Source organism: Echinops telfairi, unplaced genomic scaffold (genome assembly GCF_000313985.2).
Source record: "Echinops telfairi isolate 266 unplaced genomic scaffold, ASM31398v2 ScPeMD7_7468;HRSCAF=8506_0, whole genome shotgun sequence".
Taxonomy (NCBI): Eukaryota; Metazoa; Chordata; class Mammalia; order Afrosoricida; family Tenrecidae; genus Echinops; species Echinops telfairi.
Genome location: NW_022111369.1, coordinates 65,880,569 through 65,898,930, shown reverse-complemented (window position 1 = coordinate 65,898,930; position 18,362 = coordinate 65,880,569). Strand labels below are relative to the sequence as shown.

At 48.2% G+C, this 18,362-nt stretch overlaps 1 pseudogene; it reads left to right on the top strand.

The window, feature by feature from the left end:
* Positions 1–16,711, top strand: part of LOC105978922 — a 46,489-nt pseudogene extending 29,778 nt beyond the window's left edge.
* The last annotated feature ends 1,651 nt before the right edge of the window (positions 16,712–18,362 follow it).

Sequence of the window (18,362 nt, the reverse complement as noted above, 5' to 3'; positions counted from 1 at the left end):
TTCAGTAAGGGGGTATCCAGTTGCCTACCAATGTGCTTTGAGTCTCCAGTCTGCACTTACCCTCATTTACAATGATATGATTGTTTGTTCTTTGATGTGAAGGCTTACTTCTCATCAACTTACTAAGATGGGTGAAAGAGGGGCTTCAACTGATGGTGGATTGACTCTACCTCCCTTGGAAGAAAGTTCTGGTCATCTGTTTCCAAAAAAAACAGTCATTGAGAACCCTGTGCAGCACAGTTTCACACTGACACAACCTGAGACTAAGGTCTACTTAAAAATGGCGGTTGACTCACATTCAATGTGTCTTCTTTATTTCTTGTCCAAATTTCACACACAAATACCATGGCTTAGTGCTCAAAGTGACATCTCTTTAACACTGTGAATAGGTCTTGTGCAGCAGATTCACTCGGGGCAATCCACCATTTGCAGTCAATCCACGTCTTGCCTGCTGCTTCCATGCGCATTGACTGTGGATCCAAGCAAGAGGAAAGTCTCGGCACCTTCCCTGTGTTCTCCATGGAGCGTCGTTCTAGCGATACGCATTTTGTTGTCTTTACATTGAGTTGCAACCCATACTGAAGGGCTTCATTTCTACTTTCAGCAAACAAGGCCTGCATATGTCAGGTTGGTACGGAGCCCTCCTCCAGTCTTGAGGCACACTCCTGACGCAGCCCCGCTTCTCAGATTATGTGCTCAGCATGCGGATTGAATAAGCATGGGGAAAAGACACATCCTGCTGCACACCTCTGCTGATATTCAGCCACAGGGGTCCCTAGTTTCATTTGAGCAGCTGTCCCTGGCTCCATCTCTAGGTTCCACTCGAGCACAGTGAAGTGCTTGGGCCTTCCCTTTCTTCACAAGGTTCCTCATCACTGTTTGATTCACACAGATCAATGCCTTTGAGTAGCCAGTCAAAGACAAGCAAACCTCTTTCTGGTAGCCTTTGCTTTCAACCAGATCGATCTAATGTCAGCAGTGATATTCCTCATCCCAAGTCCTCTACTGAATCCAGCTTGAATTTCCGGCAGGCTGCTATGGATGTATACTGCCACCATTTTGGAATTATCTTCAGCAAAGTTGTACTTGCATATTATATTAATATTATTGCTGTTGTTAGGTGCTATCGAATCAGTTCTGACCCATGGTGGCCCCGGGCATAACAGAAGGCAGCACCGCCGGGTCTTGTCCCGTCCTCACAGTTGTTTTTCTGCCCGAGCCCATTGTTGCAGCCACTGTGCCAATCCATCTTGCTGAAGGCCTTCCTCTTTTTCACTGCCCCGCCACTTTACTAAGCGTGATGTCCTTCTCCAGGTACCGGGCGCTCCTGACAACATGTCCAAAGTATGCGAGACGAATCTTAGTCTCCTTGCCTCTAGGAGCATTCTGGCCCTACTTCTTTCAAGAAAGATGTTTGTCCCTTTAGCAGGCCATGGTGCTTTCGATATTCTTCTCCAGCACCACAATTAGAGTGCAGCGATTTTTCTTCAGTGTTCCTTAATCAACGTCCAACTTTCACGTACATATGGGGCAATTGAAAAGACCATGGCTTGGGTTAGGAGTATCTTAGTCCTCAAAGTACCATCCTTGCTTTTCAATACTCTAAAGAGGTCTTGTGGAGATTTACGTAATGCACCTTGTCTTTTGAGCTCTTGGCTGTTGCTCCTATAAACATTGAGTGTGGATCCAAGCAAGACAAAATCAACTTGACAACTTCAACTTTTTCTCCATTTATCATGACGTTACTTATGGGTCCACTTGTGAGGATTTTGGTTTTCTTTACATTGAGCTGTCATCCAAACCAAAGGCTGCAGTCCTCGATCTTTGTCAGCAAGTACGTCAAGTCCGCCTCACTCTCAGCAAGTGCTAATGAGTCTTCCTACAACCCCGATACCACACTCTTCTTCACATAATCGAACGAAGTGTGACAAAGTGCCAGGGAAGTGGTGGTAACCACAGGCATGGAGAGAAGGATTTATAACACACACATTTTGGGGACCTAGGGGATATCAAATCCATAATATCACTCCAGATAAATAGACAAGAATCTCTTTTCTTTTCTTTGTATTTTTCTTCTAAATGGACCCACTGTGCCTTGCATTATGTATATACCTTGTTGTATATGACCTCATCTGTCTTCATACCTGATGGTTAGGTTATTCAAGGCAAAGGAAGTGTCCTTTTGCATGTTTAATGTAAAGCCTTGTACTTAACAGGAGCTTGAGTTAAGGTTGGATGGTCTAGAGATACAAAACTAGTCATTATATATTGAGTTAGTTTATTGTGCCAACCTGGTCGATAAACACATGTGGGGTTAATTGAAGGGCGGAGAGATAAATGGCTCAGTGAGCCTCACCTTTTTAGTTCTCGGGTCTCTTGCTTTCTGATGGTAGGACCAGTGTGCAGCTAGCTGTTTAGCCAGTTCCTGCTTCAGCTGGCAAGGCTCACTTCCTGCAAGACATCCCTGAGGAGAAGCCACATGGACCTACCCCGATGCAGCCCTGGGTGCTGGAGCAGCCGTGTGGAGACCCCTGCTAGTGCTGAGATGCTTACACATTCACTGACTCAGGTTTCCTCCTGCAGTTGGCATCATTGCAACTGTTTTGTGAGATGGAGGAGGGCTTTGTGGATTGGTGTCAGACATATGGGTTAATGTTGGACTTGTGGGCTTGGGTAGCACTGGATTGGGATGTTTACTTAATGTGCACTTAACCTTTATATAAAACTCTCTCTTATACATGCGTTTCTGTGGATTTGTTTCTCTAAAGTACCCAGACTAATATATATATCTCACACACACAAAAGAACTTGACATCAAGATGTAATTTTATATCAAGAAGGTATCCCAGACCAGTCCAACTCAAGTCCCCAGGTTGACTGTTGACAGGGGCCCTTTCAGACTCAGGCAGCTGCAGGTCTGCAGGTTGATAACACAAGACAGGCTCAGTGGGAAGCAGGAGTTGGTTGGCCAATGCAGGTTGGTGAGCGTGGAGTGGTGTAGATCCAATGTTGTTGGGGAGACAGAACAACAGCTCCCTGGTTGTCTCTTAGGGTCAGCAGCTCTCTTGAGGCTGCCCCTGAAGGCAGACACAGATTCCCAGCAAGCAGGGAAGGCAACGGGGCAGCAGAGAAATTCTCAGTGTCTTTTTTATAAAAAGGGCACACGCCCAAGCAGGCATCATCAGGCCACAACGTGACAGATAGGCTGGATTCCACGCCTGCACTTTCACACAGGTGCAAGTTGACATACAATCTAATTGCCATAGAGCTCAAAATATTTGTAGAGACAGGGAAAACAAATTTGTCTGGAATTGATGGCAGCTAATAGCAATAATCATATCGAAAGAGATGGAAGCAGATGTGTGCATAGTTTAGAATAGATTGATCTTCTGCAAAATGTGCACCTTTTGAGTACTCAGAGCTTTGTTATGAGAAATGTGACATGTCAACGGAGCCCTGGTGGTGCAATGGCTAAGTGCTTGGCTGCTGAACTGTGAGTGGTTCAAGCCAGCTGCTGTTCTGAGGGAGAAAAGTCATGGTGATCTGCTCCCATAGAGATGAAAGTCTAGGAGCCCCTACGTGGCAGTTAGACTCTGTCCTGTGGGGTTGTTGGGTGTTGGAATTACTCAACAACACACAACAACAGCATGGCATTGCCAAAGAATGGGAATCCAATCCAGCCCAACGTGATGGCATCCAGGGCAGGGGCTGGGGCTCCCTTGCTAAGGCCTACCTTTGTGTGGACAGAACAAAACCAGTTACCATGGAGTTGATTGTGACTATGGCAACCCCAGGTGTGTCTGCTGGAGATGTGCCCCATAGAGTTTCTGGAACGTAGACCACCAGGCCCCGGTGGCACAGGGGTCACCTGTTGGGTTGCTAACTGCAAGGTCAGCAGTTGGGAGCTACCAGCTGCTCTGCAGGAGAAAGAGGAGTTTTTATACTCCCATAAAGAATTGCAGTCTCAGAAACCCATAAGGGCAGTTCTACTCTGTCCTATAGGGTCACTGGGAGTCAGAATTGGCTCCATGGCATTGAGTTTGTGACCACTAGGCCTTCCTTTGGAGCCCTGGCGTGGTTACTCATTGGGCTTCTAACAGCAAGGTCAACAGTTTGAAACCACTACCCTGCTCTGAGGGAGAAAGATGGGGAGTTCTACTCCTGTAGAGCTACATTCTCAGAAATGTGTAGGGGCAGCTTTTACAGGGGGCATCAACTTGACGGCAGTGAGTTTGGTTTGCTTTGAGGCCTGTCTTTTGGGACACCTCTGAGAGGACTCGAACTTCCAACCTTTCAGGTAGCACACAACACATGGAGCTCATTTTGAAATGACAAAACACTGTCTAAGGAACCCCAGGAGGAAATCTGAGAGCCCTCTCCCTGCAGGCTGCTGATGAAACCTGAGCACCGAGAGACGTGAATGATAAACATACGCACCAGCCTGGTCCCTGCCTGCAAAATCAGGGGTTGGAATGCCATGCTCTGTACGGTCTGTGATAGTTTGGAATGGATCACATATTCCTTTATTTGCTTCTAGAGATTTCACCAATCGGATGGAAAACCATCAACAGAAATCTCTCTTCTGGTCAGGCTTTTGTGTCAAGGGACGGGTGAAAAAGTGACTTTTACAAACGCCTGCTTCTTTTGTGGCGATGGCGGAGCCCGCTATCTAATCGACTTCCCGCTTCCTGTGTTATGAAATGCTGGGCATAGTTTTCCTTTGGCTTGCGCAGTGATACCGAGCTCAGCCCTGTGAGGAAAGATGCAGCTAACACTGCCCTCTTTTGTCCGCCCTGGGTTTCTGCCGCTTGATAGGCGCCGTAAGCCAACCAGAGAGAAGGGTCGCGCTGAGTCCAGCCGGCCTGGAATTCCATCTGAGTTGTTCCCTGCGTGGCGCCCAGGTCTCAGCAGTGTGGAGCATCTTCCCATTGGAGCCACAAAGGTTTTCGCCTACCAAAGGCTGCCATTTACTGTTATCAATGATTTCACGTGGGCTGTGCAGTTTGGGAAGAAAAAAAAGACATAAATAGATAGTAAAACAGAGCATGAAGCAGAAGAGAAGCCCCAGTGTCTGAGGTTTCCCTGGGAGGATCCGCTCACATCACTAAGGAGCTCAGGAAAGAAAAACAGAAAGAAAGCAGAAGATAATAAAAACTAGAACAAATTTTAAAAATGGCTCAGTATGAAGATCAGATAAAAATAATGAAAAGATACAACCTTGATGCACACTTTTCTTGATTTAAAATTATTCAGTATCCTTTTTTTATTCAAATGATTACTGTGGTCTAGCTACAGGTTCAGAGTGAGCACCATTACTTCCCATTCTTTGCAATGTTAATAATAATTTGCTATGATGCACAAAGTTGAATGCTTTGCGTAGTCAATGAAACCCAAGTGAATGTCAAAATAAGAGAGAGCGATGGTCAGCAGCCACAGAGCAGGGTGGCCTCTCAACTGTGGGAACACTCATTTGGAAGAAAAGGATTTTCTTTTTTTCTTTTGGTCTTAGCTTGAGAAACTCTTCCAGAATGATTGGGTTCTGGTGGACTTGTGTGTGGGGTGACGTATGAAGGGACTTTGTGAACGATGTATCCTTGTCATGTTTGAGTCTTGAAACGTGTAACCATTCTACCTCCAGGGCTTCTTCTGCAGCGTCAGACAGGGCTGAAAAAAGATTCTGATTTCAGAAAGAAATTTCAAGTCTGTTTTCTGTCATTCTGTTTCAACTCTCCCTCCCTCCCACCCTCCCGCAGTGGTTCTTACTACGGGGCTTCCCAAAGTTGGTGGACAAAAGGGTGCAGAAAATAATAGAATTTCCCCACAAATTTTTGGGAGCCCCCTCATCTTTACCATCCAGTGACATTCATTATGTTGATGCTGCTGTTCAACCATGACCATGATCTGTTTCCAGGTTTTTCCCTTACCCTCAACCAAAGCCCAGTGTCCCCTAAGGGATGGCTCCTCCCCTCTCTCCCTCTCCCCTCCCACTTGCGCCCGGAAACCACTGACTAACGTTGATCCCTTGCCTGTTGTAGATATTCCATTTAAGTGGCATCTTACAATATTTGTCCTTTTATGACTGACCTACTTCAGGCAGCACAAGGTCTTTGGCCACTTCAGGTTCATCCGTGCAATCTCATGTAGGATTTCTCTTCGTGGCAGAGTAGGCAGAGTAATATTCCATTGGCTGTATGGATCACGTTGAGTTTATCCAGCCACCTGGGAGGGCACTGAGGCTGTTCTGCCGCAGGCAGGCCTACAATGAGCAATGCTCATGCTGGAGCCCTCCTTAAGTAACGTCGTGTCCTTTATACATCCCAGGACCGCTCTGGGGACAGACCTCCTGTCCCCTCTGCCTGTCAGGGAAATCGGACTTTTCAGACCCGGTGCTTTGGTGATTTGGACAACATCCTTAGATAAAGTCCTCGTCAGCCCAAATGGAGGAGCAGTTAGGGAACGGGTCCCAGCGAACGTTTTCCATCCCCACGTCTCTTTGAAAAGCCCTACAAATGATGTTATTACGAATTCTTATCTCATCAAACGGGGAAATTACTGTCACAACAGGAATGCCCAGGACTCTGTTCGTCCATGCAATCCTCTCACCAGCGAGGGATCTCTGAATTATCAGGAGCAAACGATGAGAGTAAGAAAATATTCATCCAAGGACAAAGCCAGGAAGCAGATCGGTGTCATTGTTTTCTTTCTGTTAAGTGCCTTTGATGGAGCATCTGCAGCAGTGTCTAGAATCTGTGTCTAGAATCAGCCGGATGGACGTGTGTGTGCATGCGTGCGTGCGTGTGTGTCCTTAGGGGTGGTTTCAGCCAGAGTGTGGTCAGAATGCTTCATCCGTGGGAGCCCTTCCATTCAGGCACAGGGAACGGATAATCTGAAACAAAGGCCTCTGTTCCATCCTTATGCCTCAACTGTATAGAATTCTACAGAGCCCGGGAGGCAGTGGTTAAGTTAGGGTGTTGAAGTATTTTGAAACTATTAACAGCAAAGTATTCTGTTCTGAAAGATGATTCTCCAGTGAGGGCTACCGTTGTTGGCATCAGGCGCTGTCGAGCTGGTCCTGGCTGACTGCCTGTGCAGCAGAATGAACCACTGCCCGGGCCTGGGCCATCCTCACAGCTCTGACCTTTGAGGCCAGTGTTGCAGCCACTGCGGCCATCCTGCTCCCTCTTTTCGATGCCCCTCTACTTTACCAAACAAGAGGTCCTTCTCCAGGCACTGGTCCCTCCTGAGGACATGCCCAAAGCACTTGTGACAGAGTCCCGCCCTCCTCGCTTCTCAGGAACATTCTGAATGGACTTCTTCCCAAACAGACTCCTTCAATCTTCTGGCCAGACCAATGGGGGAAATTGCCAACAAGAAGTGCTTTTCCAAAGAAAGTAATCACATCACCCACATACTTACAAGAAAGAACAATGATGGGTTTATCTATTTTCCGTAAGATATGTGACATGTGAGTTCTTGGCCTGGGGCAGGCCAAGACACAAAGAAAGGAGAGGAAGCCCCCACACCTGTTGTTGTCAAGTTGATTTGACTTTAGGGAAACCCTGTGTGCCACCGACAGAGTCCAACTGCTCTGTGGGACAGCCTTGGCTGCCACCTTGACTGAAACAGACTTCCGAGTCTTCGGTCTGTGGTGCCACTGGGTCTGAGTCATGGCCCTTTAGGTCCGTTGTAGCTGTTAGATGCTATCGAGTCCGTTCTGACTCACAGTAACGCCATGTACAACACACCAGAACACTGCTCACTCCGGCCCCATTCCCCCATCGTAGGAATGTTTGAGCCCATTCTTGTAGCCGCAGCACCAGTCTACTTCACTGTGGGTCCTTTATTTTTCTGTCCCTCGACTTCACCACAAATAATGTCCTTTTAAGGGGCTGGTCTTTAAGGGCCCCCCCCCCCCTTTAAGGGACTGGTCTTTCCTGATACGCCTGTCCAAGTACATGAGAAACCCTAACTTCTAAGAAGCATTCTGGCTAAATTTCTTCCAAGACAGGGTTGTTCATTCTTCTGGCAGTCTGTGGCACTTCCAGTATTCTTTACCGACATTAGAATTCAGCTGTGTCACTTCTTTCCCAGTCGTCCTAATCATTGTGCAACTTTCACGTGCATATGTGGTGATTGAAAGTACGATGGCTTGGATCAGGCGCATCTTAGTCTTTAAGATGACATCTTTGATCTTTAATACTTTAAGTGTGTGTGTGTGTGTGTGTGTGTGTGTGTTTTCCAGCAGATTTGGGCTGAAAGTTTTCTGCAAATCATTCATCCCACCGCAGGACCTTCCAGTGAGGCTGGACCAGGGGTCAGCACCCTGCTGCTCTTGGGCCATCTGTGGTCCTTGTGTCTGTACATGTGGCTCTGAAGTAACTTGAAAACGAAAATAAAACCATCAGTTTCCTTTTCAGACAATGGCGATTTTATTTGTTTGCAAAAATATATTTATGGCTCTCGAATACATTTTTAATTGTTGTGAGGGATGGGATCTGCTCTTCTGTCTTAATGGCTGCTGATTCCTGGGCTAGACAGAAGCTCATTTCTGTGCACCGAACCAGAACATGCACGTGGGCTCCAAAAGCTAAGATTTTTTAATTATTATGATGTTCTTGTAAGCATCCAGCACAGCTTGTAAAAAAAGATGTAGCTGAGGGTTTACTGATGACTCTCTGTCACATTGTCACAAGTGTTTCTCATGGATCCGGGTCTTGGCAGCGCATAGCAGGGAACAAGCCAGTCAGCAGTGTCAGCGTAAGAAGCCGACTGAAAACAACAGAAACGAGAGAATGTTCTTTTCCCTCACAGCCTGGGGTTTGACAAGCTGTCTTGGAAAGTGTTTAGGTGGAGGACAGGCCTTGTGATTGGAGCTTTCTCTCACTTCTTTTCATCCCCGTATTTCTCCCCTGACCACAGTCTGAACACATTTCAATCAGCAGCAGGCCCAGCAGGGCACAGCCGCCACATGCTCTGCTAACAGGATCCCCAATGAGGCGTCCCAGGGGTTCAGCCCTTCAACGTTTGTTGTAGACCCGTGTGTTACCGTATTTTTCCTGAAACAGCCTCTTTATGCATTGATTCAGCTGGGCTAGGTTGACCCTGCTGGACCCTGCTTGATGGGGCAAAACTCATAAAGGGAAGACCGGGCAATGCAGGTTGGTTAGCCTCTCCACGAGAACACGACTCTGACAGACACAAATGCTGCGTCCAGTGAGTCCAGCAAGTGCTGGGTTTGGAGAGCTGGTCGGTGGACTGGCTAGGCAGTTGCAACACTGAGTCAATAAATGGGAGATGGTGTAGTGGGGGCCCGAGGGGAGCTGTGCGTGCAGCGTCCCTCCAAACTGTTAGCAGCGAGCTGCCCATCTGACAAAATACATTTGCTCGTTTGCCTCTGAGCTTAAGTCAACAGAGACGGCAACAGTGTGGGAAATGTGGTGGCTTACAGGGAAGGCCCCATGACGAGTTTTGTAACAAAAGGAGGCTCTTGGAGAGGATCCGTGTGGGAGACCTGGTCTGAGGTGAGGTGGGTGCTAATGTCCCAGGAGGCAGATTTCTCGGTGCGGTGCAGTTGCTGGAGGCGCCCTGTGGAGTGTTGTGTGAGGGCTGAGAGTTGGGCTTGTGTGTCTATGGGAACTCAAGCCCCAGGTGGAGGGAGAGCAGGGCTTGAGAGGAGCTATGTCTCTGAGCTGACTTGGCCAGGCCCTGGCCTTTCTGTGTGTGGGGGAAGAGGGGGTTCCCTTTCCCGCCCAGGAAGGTGGGGTGGGGAGAGCATGCGGTACAGTGTAAATGGTGGTTTCTCACCTGCTACGTTTCTAACTTCATCTGAGTGACAGCATTCAGGATTATCAGGAAGAGGGGATAGAAGCACAAAAGTGGCATCAGCAAGTCCCTTGTAGCTTTAACAGAGGTTATTAACACTGGAGAAGAGGGCATAACTGAGAATACGGTTTCAATGCCAATAAATACAGTGCCCACATGTCAATCTCCACTCTCAGCGCCCCTTGTGGGCTAGTGTAGAATTACATTGCTAGGGTTTGCAATGGCTGACTGGGGCAGGATCACCACACCTTTCTTTTGAGGTGCCTGTGGGTGGACTTGGTAGCCTAACGGTTATGAGTTGGGCTGCTAATGAGAAGGACAGCAGTTCCAAACCACGAGCTGCTCAGGAGGGAGAAAGACCAGGCTTTCTATATGTAATCCCACAAAGAATGACAGTCTCCGAAACCCACAGGGACAGTGCTACCCTGTCTTTCCAGGGTCCCTGTCAGTTGGAATCGACTCAATGGCAGTGAGTTTGGTTTGATTCTATCTTGGGTGGACTTGAACCGGCAACACTTTGGTAAGTGGTTGAGCAAGTAACCATTGGCATCACCCAGGAACCCCAAAATAGGTAGATGCGAAGTTGTAGCCGAGAAAGCAGAGACCTTACTGTTTAGACACCCTCCCACACAGCTCTCATCATCCTATAAATCCTCTTCACCTTTAGTCAAACGAGCAGGTTTTTGAAATGGAAAACCTCTCCTTCTGCCAAGCAGAGCCTGGCAGCTCCCGGCTGTGGCTGCTTATCTAGGCTCCCTTAATGGTCTCTACGGCCTCTGCTTCGGTTCAAGAAGCCGGGCTGAAGGAAGGCCCCCTCATCTCAGTTCCAGGGAGAGCGGAGTCCTGGCATCCAGGGTTGTCGTTCTCACTTGTCTATCATTAGGCTTGTCACCAGCTGCTGACATTTAACGCTGAGAGGAGGGGCGTAATGGCACAATAAAATGCACAAACGAATACCCGCCTCCTTGGTGACTGGTCATGCTCTCCTGCATCCCGGCTGTACTAGCGCCATCTGTATCACTGGACTCACTGCAGCGTCCACCCACAGAGCATGTCCCAGACAAAGGCTCATTCGTTCCAGGCGTAAGCCTTGCCCTTATAACAGCTTCTACCTTCTCTTAAGGAAAAAAAAAAGTGGGAAAAGAAGGGTAATCGTGACAATCCCAACAAAAGAACTTAGAACTGCGCACGCAGCACCCATGGGAGGCGAGCCCTGGTCTGGGTGAGGTGGGCGCTGGGTTCCCATCACAGTTGCTGGGGGAACAATGATGAGCTCTGTCTGGGTGCCAGGGTTGTGCTTGCTTCTCTGTGAAGCGGAAGAAAGACAGGCTTTCTATTCCTGTAAACAGTTACAGCCTCAGAAACTCACTCGGGGCAGGGGACTCCCAGTTCTACCCTGTCCTATGGCGTCATTATGAGTCAGTATAACTCGACAGCAGTGAGCTTCCTTTTGGTTTTTGTTCTGTCTGTGGGAACCCCAGCCCCAGGTGGAAGGAGCAGAAGAAGCTACTCGGTGGAGACAGCAGCCAATCTCTAGCCTTTCCGTCCTGGCCCGAATCTTCCTGATCAGGGAGAGCAGAAGCCAGACTGTGATGTTAATGACTGTGACACATGATCGTTTGTTGAGGACCTTTCCCTACGTCTCAAAAGTTCCTTGTGGAGCAGGTATTGACCTTGCTAGCTGCAAATGTGATACTTCTCAGAGGGCCTTGGGCGTTGACCCAGCCTTACCATTCTATGACCATTCTCGAGCTCAACCCAAGGGAGGAACTGAAGCTTGGAGGAGCTAAGAGTCTTGTTTCTCCAGGCAGAAGAGATGGCCAAGGCGAAGGTCTTGGGGCCGGAATGAGCGTGCGCACGGCCTTTGACAGAATGAGCGAGGCACGAGGCGCCCTCACAACAGATCACTGCATGGCGGCTTCTTTCTCTTTAGGTCGCCGGAGGGAGGATTTCTTTGATATCCTCTTTCACATTTCGGTTCCGTTCTTCTGACTTAATTCCTTGCAAGCACTTACAACCTCTCAGAAATAGTTTTATTGCTTGGCAAGGACAGGACTTCTAGGCCACGCCTTCCAGCTTCACTCAGGAGAGAGAATCCTGTTGCACATCTGCCCACGTTGTTCCCATTTCTCCACCCTCCATCCCTGCCTTCTGTCACCAACTGTCCCTCCCATGGCACGCAGCTTCTCTGCTGGGACCAAGAATCTGTTGCAACGACGACCCAGGAATTACTCCTGATTTGGGGGTTTTACGAGGGAGGCTAACAGATTAGAGATCAGAATCAGGAACTTTAAGGATACAATTCTGTTGTCCACAGCGGTTTTTCTCAGTTGTACCATCAGTCACTCCTCCGTCTGGTTCTCAGTCTCTCAGCCACTGGCCCCCTTGGCCTCTGCCCTGCTCAGGAAAGTGATCCAAAGCTCCTATTCAACCAATTTCCGTCTAGTCATTTCTGACTCAAAGCGACTCCGGAGGACTGAGGAGAACTGCTCCGTAGGATTTCGGAGGCTGGAAATCTTTACAGAGGTAGAAAGCCTCATCTTTCTCCCACAGAGTAGCTGCTAGAGTTGAACTGCTGATCCTGAGGTTGGCAGCCCAACGGTAGCCCACCACACGGCCAGCTGCCAAGTGCCTCAAGGGGACCCCACTCTGTAAGCCAGCTGCCTGCCCCAAGGCACTCAGCTTTGCTGGTCTGTGGGCCAGGAAACACGGCACCCTGCTGCTCCGTGTGCCCCTGCTTCTCCCCACACAGGAGATGTGCCCAGGCTCCTTGGGTGGCTGGATGGCCATGAGCTTCTCTCATCTAGCCTCAGAGATGGCTCACTGTGCACCTGGTAGAACGGCAGAAACTGGCCAACCCCTTCACGTTGTTGTTGTTGGGGTTCCAACTCATAGCGACCCTGTTGACAACGGAAGGAACCATCACCTGGTCCTGCGCCTTCCTCCCCATGGTTCCTCTGCCCGAGCCCCTTGTGGCAGCCACCGTGTCAGACCATGTCATCTCGAGTCTCCCTCTTTTTCACCACCCCGCCTCTTCATCAAACAGCTAGTACCCATCTCCAGGGTCTGGTCTTTCCTGATCACCCATCCAAAGGATGTGTGACGGTGTCTCGCCATCCTTGCCTCGAAGGCAGGTGCAGTCTGGTTGGACTTCTTCCAAGGCGGAGCTCTTTGTTCCTTTGCAGCCCATGGACTGTCAATATTCTCTGCCAGCATCGTGGTGCAAACGCATCCTTTCTCCTCCCGTCTTCTTTATTCAATGTCCAGCTTTCACATGCATAGGGGACAATTGAAAACACCATGGCTTGGGTCAGGAATATTTTCATTCTTGAAGTAGATAGGGCTACTATAAGTCAGAATAGACCCAATGGCAGCGAGTTCGACATCCCTGTGTAGCAACAATGCCAAGGGAAGAAACAGAGCATAACAATGCGCCCCCCTGCCCCCATATTAGTCCCATATGTCCTATTGGAGTGCTCCCACTCAGTCATTTGATGGGAGATGCAAAGGCGTGGATGGAAGAGGCACACCAATTTCACTCCCCTGCACCTGACCCTGGTGAGCCCTGGGAGCTCTGATGGCATGGTGGTTTTGCATTGGACTGTGATCCAAAAGATTGGCAGTTCGAAACCACTAGTCACGCCTCAGGAGAAAGATGGGGGTGGGGTTCTTCTCCTGTCAAGAGTCACAGTCGCAGAAACTCACAGGAGCAGTTCTCCCCTGCCCTACAGGGTCGCTGTGAGCTGGCATTGACTCGATGGCACTGAGTGAGAGCACCTGGCTAGCAACCAAGCAGATCCCTGAGAAAAGGAACCTTGATGATTTGATTCCAGCACCTCGTCCAGCGGTACCTGATACAAGAAGACACACAGCCAGATCTCCTTATCGGAAGCCCGTGGGGACCAACAATTTCTGGGAACTCAGAATTTGTCAGACTTTGACAAGGCCACGTGGTGCATCCCCCTAAGTTTGTAGCCTCCCCACAAAGTCTGGGGGAGCCTCCTGTCAGCAAACACATTTGCACACCTGCAGTGAAGCACACATGAACATTTCACATCGAGGGAGACACATCTTAAAGACTTTGAACAAGCCCGTGTCTGTTCAGGCCAGGTGTTCCTGTCAACTGGGCCCACTGCTCACTTGGAGACAATCCCTTGGATTGTCTGAGAACTGCAGATCCAGTCTCCAGCCTGCATGCAGTTCATGTGTGGCGAATGCATAAATAAGCAGATATCATTTGCACCTCCCCGTGTGCCCAGAGATGCTGGCAGAGAAGCCTCTGCAGTTATTCAACAAATCGATACGGCCCCTTCTAGCAGAGACAGCAGGTGGTGAAGCCATGCATTACCACTGTGCTTCAAATGAGGCACTTTTGCCTACGGAGAAGGAACCCATGGCTTTCAACCTCATCAAAGAGAGGTCTTTAATGAGCCGAGCTCTGCTCTGCATACCACCGATCCTATCTCGGCTCTGAGCAAAGTCGGTCATGAACTTTTGGAGTTTGATCTTACAGTGTATTACTTACTGTGGTGTTAGAACCAGAGTTAAAAGGCTGGCAGGGAGGAGGTTAGGTATAAGCAGACCTGAAAGGCCACAGCATCAATATCTCCAGGGGCTGAACCCTTTTTAAAAATCTTCCCAATCGCTTTTGAGTCAATACCAACACCTGGTGACAGGTCACTAATACCAGCTAGAAGGGCTGACACACCCGGAGGCATGGCAGACATACTCCAGTGTCAGGGAAGGCATTTCAGGTTCCCTGGAATGCTAACAACATCCATCACCCAGGAGGAAGCTGATTCTCTGGTTCCATGGTACTCAGATCACCTGCATCATATAACAAAAGGTAGGTGGCCTTTTTTTCTGCAGGTCTTTAGAGAGGATCCCTGGGGATTCAGTGGGCTACACATTTATCTGCTGACCACAAGGTGGGCAGTTCAAACCCTCTCTGATGTAGAAAAGATTGGCTGGATGCTTCCAGGAGCCCTGGCGGGGTAATGGGTTATGTGTTGATCAGTATGTCAAGATCAGTAGTGGGCACCAGCAGCTGCTGGGGAGAAAGATGGGGCTTTCTGCTTCCAGAAAGCTGTACATGTCTCAGAATCCCACAGGGTCAGTTCTACTTTGTCTTAAACAGAGTCTGCATGAGTTGTAATTGACTCTACGGTATGAGTGAATGAATAAATAAAGCTCTCATAAAGATTTACAGACTTGGACATCCTAGGGAGTTCTACTTTGTCCTATGGGGTCACTAAGAGTTGGAATGGACTTGATATCCCTTGGACTTGATATGCATTGGATCTTTCAGTGCATATGAAAATGACAATCATGGTACTAGGCACATAATCGATATGGGTTCATCTCCCACTTCATTGACCATTTGAAAGATGAAAGAGCAAAGATGTTACTTTAAGGATTAAACTTCATGATGTTTTTGATCACCTCATAGGCACGGCGAGCGTTTCCGGTGCTTTATCAGCTTGTTGAAGCATTTCAGTTGGTATTCTGTCAATTCCCAAGACCTTGATTTTGATGAAAGTCTTCAGTACAGCACGGCAAGCACTCACGCATCTATGGCAAGAAATTTGGAAGACAAATTGGAACATGGGTTATCATTGCTGATGTTAGGCAGATCGTGGCTGAAAGCATAGAATAACAGAAAGATATTTACTTGTGGTTTATTGAACATTCAAAGGCATTTGACTTTGTGGATCATAACGAGCTATGGATAACATCGAGTAGAATAGGAATTCCAGAATAGTTCATTGTGCTCAAGTGGAATCTGCACATGGATCAAGAGGCAGTCGTGCAAACAGAGCAAGGGAATGCTGTGTGTTTAAAATTTAAAAAAAGGTGTGCGTCAGGGTTGTTGTATCTCCTTATGCTTATTCAATCTGGCCTTGAGCAAGTCACCAGTGGAGCTGAACTAGGTGAAGAAGAACCTGACCTCAGGATTGGAAGGAGGCTTATTAACAACCTGTGTAATGCAGATGACCCCGCCTTGCTTGCTGAAAGCAAGGCGGACTTGAACTATTTGCTGATGAAGATCAAGGACTGCAGCCTTTCGTATGGATTGCAAGTCAATGTAAAGAAAACCCCGATCCTCACAATTGGACCAGTGGACAACATTATGATAAACAGCGAAAAGACCTAAATTGTGAACGATTTCATTTTGCTTGTACCCACAGTCAATACTCATGGAAGCAGCTGTCAAAAATCAAACAGCTTATTGTATTAGGCAAATATGCAGCAGAAGACCTCTTTAGGTTAGGGCTTCGCAATGCTTGCTGGGAAACGAAGAACAGTCATTTTCTTCCATCATCCGGTTAAATAGTCCCCTGGCTTTCTTGTTTTACGAATAAATAAGCTCTGGAAATGTCTTCCCACCCTACATTTCAACAGCTACAATGAATAACAAAGAAAACACAAGTAAAGTGAAATGCCATTCTTGGCATATCTCCTCGGGATTCCTCCGCGTGGTGTGGGGATCTCGCACTACAGAAGGTGGTCGGATCTAGTGCCGCCCTTGCTCTCGCGTCCCTGCTTCTGAGATGACAAAGGAAAGGCGTAAGTAACCATGGTGGTGTTAAGCAAGGCCACGGCCAAGGGCAGCCCATTCGCTGCTCGAACTGCACCCTCTGCGTGCCCAGGGACAAGGCCATTAAGAAGTTCGTCTTAAGAGACACAGTAGAGGCCGCAATCGTCAGAGACACTTCCAAAACGTGTGTCGTCGACACATACGTGCGTGCAGCTGCATGACTGGGTGGGTTGTGCCATTCACAGCAAGGTGGTCAGGAACCGGTCACGTGAAGCCCGGAAGGACCGACACCCCGTACCTTGATTTAGACCTGCAGATGCTGCCCCACGACCTCCTCCAAAGCCTACGTAAAGATTAGAAGCTGAAGAAAAACAAATCAGAAAGGAAATAAAATCGAAATTGTTAAAAAAAAAAAAAAAAAAAGAAAGAAAAAAAGACCTCTTTAAAGTGTTGGAGAGGAAGAATGCCATTTTGAGGCCTAAGGCGCACTTGGCCTAAGCCAGGTATTTTCAGTCGCCTCTCTTGCACGTGGAAGTTGGGCACTGAGCCCGGAAGACCCCGGAGGAATTGATGCATTTGGATTATGGTATTGGATACTAATATGAAAAAGAGCATGCACTGCCAGCAGAACAAACAATTCTGCCTTGGAAGAACAGCCGGAACGTGCCTTCGAAGCGAGGATGATGAGACGTCATCTCATATACGTTTGGACATGTTATCAGAAGACACCAGTCTCTGGAAAACGGCATCGTGCTTGGTTAAAGTGGAGGGTCAGCAAAAACAGGGGAGGTGGATTGACACAATGCGGGAACAATGTGTTCGAATATGACAAAGATGCTGAGCATGGGGCAGAACCTGGCAATGCTTTATTCTGTTGTCCCCGGGGTCAGTTAGAACCGTCTTGATGGCCCCTAAGATCAACATATGCACGTGAAAGCTGGACAACAGAGAAGAACTGATGCCTTTGAATTATGGGGCTGGTGAAGAACATAGGGTTTACAGTAGTAAAAGTGTGGCATGACGATGGTGTTGTCTCCTCTAACTGCACAAGGGAGGAGAATCACCACCAGCACTAGCTGCCGAAGGCTGGTGTCTATGAGTTTGAGGTCCAGCATGTCGGCCTTTACCCTCCATACTTTTTACCAACTCTGACAACCACCGCCCCTCCTACGCACTCTATTTCTCAGCTTGGTTTGACAATCCATTGCAATGGCTACACAGAACAGAGAGATCATTCTCACAATTAGGAGCTCTATTAAGATATGAAAATAATAGGTTACACTTTGAGTGAGGAAATTTCAGGATATACTTGTTAATCAAGAGGGTCTCTTCTCTGTTGTGACCACAGGCAGGGCTCTTGCTGGTTCTCGATCTCTTGGCATGACCTCTGCCCGTCTGCAACAATGGTACAATGCTTTTGTGAGGGCTGTCAATGAATACCTAAAGAGTATGCCACTTCCATGTATACCCCAGCCTGAAGGCATGCAGCTCCATGAGTCAGCAAACCTAGCTCCCCAATTAAGTACCTACTCCACAAGGCAGCTTCCTGTCTGAAGGCACTCAGCTTTACTTGCTCTGTGGGCTGGGAAGTCTCATGCCATGGCTCATTGTTCTACTGCCACCACTCCTCTGGTGTCACAGCTCACTCCTGGATCAAGGAGGGTCAGTGCACAGGATGAACTCCCCCACTGGCACTTCTCTCTTACTTGTAACAAAGCTCTTCCCCTACACTTCACTTTCTGAAATGGCTCATTTTATACCTAGCCGTGAAACCAGTTACCGAACACTCATGACTGAATCATATAATCTATCAGTACAAAGACTATGGCTAGAAGAGCCAGATTAAGTAGTGCATTGCACTGTCACCATGGACAGTCAGAATAGCTAAACCTGTCTTGAAAGAAGCACAATCAGTGTGTGCCTTAAAGGTGAGGATGGTAATTTGGACATGTTATAAGGGAGTCCGTGAAAAAGAGGAATATCCTCTCCAAAGCCCATTAGT